The sequence below is a fragment of the Triturus cristatus genome, chromosome 6 (assembly GCF_964204655.1).
Source record: "Triturus cristatus chromosome 6, aTriCri1.1, whole genome shotgun sequence".
Classification (NCBI taxonomy): domain Eukaryota; kingdom Metazoa; phylum Chordata; class Amphibia; order Caudata; family Salamandridae; genus Triturus; species Triturus cristatus.
Window position 1 is genome coordinate 327,504,044 of NC_140589.1, and position 6,168 is coordinate 327,510,211.

At 43.0% G+C, this 6,168-nt stretch overlaps 1 non-coding gene across 1 annotated transcript; it reads left to right on the top strand.

Annotated features, from left to right (window-relative positions):
• The first annotated feature begins 4,864 nt into the window (after window positions 1-4,864).
• On the top strand, window positions 4,865-5,047 carry LOC146816821 (U2 spliceosomal RNA). Its single transcript, XR_014964960.1, has one exon. It is a non-coding gene; the product is annotated as a U2 spliceosomal RNA (small nuclear RNA).
• Window positions 5,048-6,168: the final 1,121 nt, after the last annotated feature.

Here is a 6,168-nt window from a genome sequence, read left to right on the forward strand (position 1 = left end):
CTGCTCTTCTCCTTCTCTGAGATATTTTCCAACCGGCCAGGAAAAACATCTTTAGTAACCCATTCGATACCCACCCTTGAGGGAGTGGTGGTTAAGCAGAAACCCTATCGGGCCCCCGAAGCACGTCGTGCTGCCCTACAAAAAGAGGTGGCCGACATGTTGGCTCTGGGAGTAGTAGTACCCTCCCAGAGTAACTGTTGTTCGCCAATAGTCCTCGTCCCGAAGCCAGACGGAAGCACCCGCTTCTGCATTGACTTCAGAGCTTGCAGTTTGGGCACATTAAAGAATGGTGCCCAGGAGACATATGCAGAAACTGCCGGAAAAAGGGACACATGGCACAAGACTGTAAAGCCCCCAAAAAATGTAATCTATGCGGGGTAACAACCACCTTTACAAAAACTGCCTAAATAGAGATATGCCCAAATACCAGGAACAGGCAGCAGAAAAAGGGAACCTACAAAAAAATCTTGAGACAGAAAAGACAAAACACGTAGAAGAAAGCACAAAAAAAAGGGAAACTGGAAACAAACAGAACACAGATAGCCCACACACACAAGATACAACCCCACACATACAGCTAACCCCACAGGTAGAAAACAATGATACCCAAACACCCACACAGGTAGTACAGGAAACACCAGAAGAATGCCAAACAGAAACAGACCTGATAGTAGAAGAGACTGTAGAGGTAGTCACAATAGACTTAACTGGCACAAATGAGGATACCCAAGACACCGAGGAAGACCCTTTAGATAGTTATAATCCAGAATGGATCTTCGCAGTGACACAAGAAACAGGGAGCACCCACATCACGCAGTCAATAGACCCCCAGACACAGCTAGAGGAAAACATGGAAGAGGGAGAAGCAGATAAAGAAGTAGAGAATGAAAACCAGACAGAAAAAAAGCAAGACTGGTAGAAACAGAAGAAGCCCCAAATAAAACTAACCTATCCGAATCAGACTCAGAATATGAGGACACAACAAGCACACAAATATCAGAGAAAGGAGTGTTGAGAGTATCAGCGAGACGGATAGCAAAGAAAAAAATAAGAAAGGAAAGAAAAATAACCCTTTTTTCACAAGAGGCCTCACTAAACAAAAACAAAAGAAAAGCCTCCAACCAAATGGGAAGTTCACAATGCCCAGGCTCTAGATTTAGTAGCCTGGCGAACTTACCAGACTCAGAAGACCCCCATATGGAAGGTCTGTCTGATACAGAAAAACAAAAGAGCCTCACCCTAGAAGAGGGAAGCCAACAGAAAGAGGGGCCACCATGCGACAGCCCAATCTACTTCAGCAATGAAGATGAGATTATAACAACTTTTGAAAGTGTCTCAATCCTTCAATAGGAGAATGAGCTATTTGAAAGCATATAAAATAAAAAGTAAAATGATGTGGATAATAATAATAATGGCTATATCAATAGCCTCCCTAAATGTTAGAGGGTTGAGAAACCCAACAAAGAGAGCAGCAATATTCCAATACTGCACAACCCTAAAAGTAGACATCATATGCTTACAAGAATGCGGCCTACCTTATGCTGATAAATACAGGCATATAGAAAAAGAATGGCCGTTGGGGCCTTCCTTTTTGTCAGGAGGTGGAAATAAAAATGCAGGATTGGGGATCTTTTTACAAACAACCACCCTCAACTAAAACAAGAAACAATAATCTCACCAGGGAGAGCACAAATGCTAATAGTAAATTACAAAGAAAATATCTTTAAAATCATCAACATATATGCCCGTACAAATAAAAATGAAGGAAAGGAACTGCTGGAAAATCTAAGCTTCTTTCTAACTGGCAACCAACCATGCCTCATGGCGGGGGACTTCAACTGCACCCTGACACCAGGAGACAGATATGGATCCTCAATGCAGTACAAACTGGATATCACATCCAAAACCCTAAAACATATGATAAACAACTTCAACCTCCAAGACTCATACCCTCTCTGTAACCCGAACACAACGGGATACACATGGCTATCTGGAGATGGGAACACCACATCCAGAATAGACTTTATATTTGCAACCAGACAAATAAAATGCATAGCATCAAATTTAGATGATAGCTGCCTCACTGACCACCAAACGGTCATACCAGAATGCCAACTCTCCCGAGTATCCCAAAAAGGAAAAAGTTATTGGAAGCTAAACACCTCAACTTTAGCTGAAGAAGAGATACAAACAGCATTCCAAAGGCAATATAACAAATGGGGGAAGCAAAAGAAAAACTTCCAAAACCTCACCCTATGGTGGGAATTTGTTAAAAAACAAACAAAAACCTTCTTCTCAAACATAGGAAGGGAGAGAGCGGCCCAACAAAGATCTGATTTTAAAGACCACCAAGAGAAACTAGCCTTACTGATAGAACTGCAGGACGCAGGAGTAAAAGTAAAGGAGGAGATGATAAAAACTAGGGAAAACATCAGAAAATGGTACCTACAAAAAGGTAAAGAGACCATATTTAACTCAAGAGTTAAAGAATACGAAGAAGGGGAAAAATGCAATGCTTTTTTCTTCAAAAGAGCGAAGCAAGCTCAACAAAATATCACAGGCCTGAAAGATAAAAATGGAAAGGTAACAAATAAAATGGAGGAAATGCTAGAAATAAGGGCAGAATTCTTTAAAAACCTTTACACAGAAAAAGAAATAGAGGAAGATACAGAAAATGATTTCCTACAAAATTTAGAAGGGAACTTGTCAAAAGAGGCAAAACTGTTCCTAGAAAAGCCCTTTGAAGGCCAGGAATTCTTAGACGCACTTGCCCAGTCACCAAAAAACTCTGCCCCAGGGAAAGACGGCTTACCCTGGGAATTCTACAAAACCTTCTGGGATACAATAGCGAGAGATTTTATTGAGATGCTCAATAAAACAGCAGAAGAGAAGAACCTCCCACCATCCTTCCTAGAAGGAGTGGTGACCCTAATCTACAAATAATGCCTTGAAAACTGGAGGCCCAATACACTCCTTAATGTAGATAGTAAAATCCTAAGCAAACTAATGACAAACAGAATTAAAAAGGTACTCAAATAAGTCATCCACCCAGACCAAACCTGTGCGGTCCCTGGTAGGAAATCATGGGACAGCCTGATCACTATAAGAGATGCCATTTGGATGGCGCTAGAGAAAAACTCGCCACTAGGAGTCCTCTCACAAGACCTTCAAAAAGCATTCGATAGTGTCTCCCACGCATACATGTTCAAAGTCCTCCAACACATGGGCTTTCCACCAGGCTTCACAAAGATAATAGAACTACTATACACTAACGCCTCCAGCACATTCCAGGTAAGCAACCACCTCTCCAAAGAGGTACAAATAGGCACGGGAGTCAGACAGGGTTGCCCACTATCACCAGCGCTCTTCATCTTTGCCCTAGAACCATTACTAGCAACCCTGATAAAAGATAAAGTAATAAAAGGAATTTTTGTCCCGGGGGCGGGAGGAAATACAACTAAATGCATAGCTTATATGGACGACATAACCATATTATGTCCAGACCCACAGTCAGTTTCAAGAACAATCCAACACTGCAACATTTTTGCACAAGTATCAGGACTACAACTAAACCTAGGAAAAACGACCTGCCTCACAGTGGGAAATTGGAACAACTTGGCCAAAATACCAGTCCAAACAACCAACAAAGATACTAGGAGTCAGGTTCTCGGAGGACACCTCAGGAGAAGACTACTGGGTAGAAGTTAAAAAAAAGATAAATCAAAAAGTTGGTTTATGGAAGAGTAGGTCCTTAAGCCTAGTAGGGAAGATAATAGTAACTAAAGCGGTCTTGCTTTACTATGCCGTGATCTTTCCCCCCTCCAAAGAGACACTAAAGAGTCTGCAAAAAACCATCTTTGACTTTTTTTGGTCCTCCAAAATGGAGAAACTAAAAAGGGAGATTGTCTACAAAAGCGACTCACTTCATCAGATATGGAGCCGCCAACATCTTTAGAACAGCGAAGCTCATAGAACAAGACAACAGACTACCTACAGCTTTTGTACCACCAAAAATGTATAACATCACTGCAGACTTCTTGAAAAACACGAAAAAGATACAACTAGAACCATAGGACTTCACACATAGAATGGCTCTGAAGGATGCCATACAAAAGAAAGAAGCTCTGACGCCAGCAAACAACCTAAACGAAAAACTCTCCAAAAAAGCATGGACAATAGCGAACAGTAAGGAGATCACAAATAGCCAAAAGGACCTGGCATGGCTGACTATCTACAACGCTTTATCAGTGAAAAGCTTCCAACATAAAAGAGGACTGTCAAAAGACTCCACCTGCCCAAGAGAAAATTGTACGGCGGAGGAATCAGTACTTCACTTCCTCTGGAACTGCCATTTTTCGCAACAAACATGGAAAACCAAAGGGCCCCTGATAAAAGGGATCACAGGACAGAACAACATAAACTATGAACTTATCCTGTATGGCTTCCCCACCACATGTACCAAAGACAAACACAACATACTGTTGAAAATTATATCATGTGTGAAAGAAAGTCTATGGACAACAAGAAACCTGGGAGTCTACCAACACAAGACCTTTTCCACCAAAGACTGTATAAACATTGCACTGGATAAAGTAAAGTTTTTTTATTATGTGGATATTAAAAAACAAGGCAAACAAGAAGCAGAAAAAATATGGAAACAAAAAAAATGGGCAGAATGGGTAAACTAAAAACTTTAGGAATACACTTTAGTATAAAAGTGTCTTCTTACAATGAAACCTATATCTAGATGGAAAACTGACAGGTCCCTGCCTGCGTGCAAAACCTAGTCCAGTTAAAAAGTATGCCAGCCAGAATGGGATTGGTTAACATGTACTTGTGACAAACAACATTTTATAAATAAAGTATATTTTTGCAAAAAAACAAACAAAAAAAACTTGTTCTTATCAGTTTAATATCTGATACGTCCTGTATCTGAGGATCATATATTAAATTGATTTTTGGAACAGGGAGATGGAATAGGACCTTGCTCTGTCCACTCCACGCATCAACCGGGTATTGCAGTACCTCCAGGAATGGTGCACTTCCCCACCCGGGGAAAACAATGCTGTTGAAAGATAGATGAGAAAACGAAAGTAGCGCTTCACTATCAAACCCTGTAAAGTGGCGCTACTGTGTTTGCGCGAGAATAAAACCACACTGGTCACCGCGTCTTGCTTTATTCATTTATTTATTTATTTATTTCATTGATCTGCCGCAAACGCGCATTATTTATTTATATATTTTTCACGTTTTCTGGAACCTTTTTTTTTTTTTATTTCCTTCTCCATCCAGACGCTGCAGTTTGGAGGAGAAAAATTTCAGAAGGAGACTGCTTTTCCAGCAACAGAGTTTCATGCATTTTTGGATCCATTTCACTGGGGAGCGAATGGAGGAAGTTTTCCAGCAAGTCAGTAGGATCGAGATAGAGACGGAAAGAGACGAGGAGAGAGAGGGAGGGAAGGAGGGAGGGAAAGAGCGAGAGAGCGAGAGGGAGGGACGGAAGTGGACACTGCCCTTGGCTTCTCTGAGCAAAGAAGGAAAATACAGAGTCCTTTTCCTTCTTTGCCCGCCCCGATCGGCCACGAACGGCGAAGCCTTATCTATAGGCCTTTGGCTACAGGGGAGCAGTGTCCCGGGCAGCCGAGGGCCTGATTCCCAGCATCCCCCGTCTGCCAGGCTTTCCGGCCAGCGGGCTGCAAGCAGTGGACAGGAAGGAACGGGGCATGCAAATACTAGAAAGAGGACAACGTGGGTATGCTAAGTGACGCCTAACGAGGCAAAAGCCGAGGAGGACTCTGGGAGCCGGGAGAAGGCCCAAGGCCAGGACCTCCTTTCTATGGGCACATGCTGAGCTCTCGCTAGAGTCAGAAAAAGAGGCGGGCCTCAAGCGACGGTGCAAGGGAAGACCCCGGTCCAGGTCAGACAGGTAGATTGCTTCGGGAGGTGTGAATTCTGGCACCATTCTGGTTATCGCTTCTCGGCCTTTTGGCTACGATCAAGTATTCACTTGGTTACAGCTACAGTTTAGGGGGTGCATCCTGATCCCTGCGGGCTGGGCCTGTGTATCTCTGGCTTGCCGGAGCGTCTATAGGGGGGAAGGTATACGGAACACGTCTGCTGGGCCTTTGATCCCTGGCTTGACCGGGGCAAGGCTGCGTCTCTGGGTGG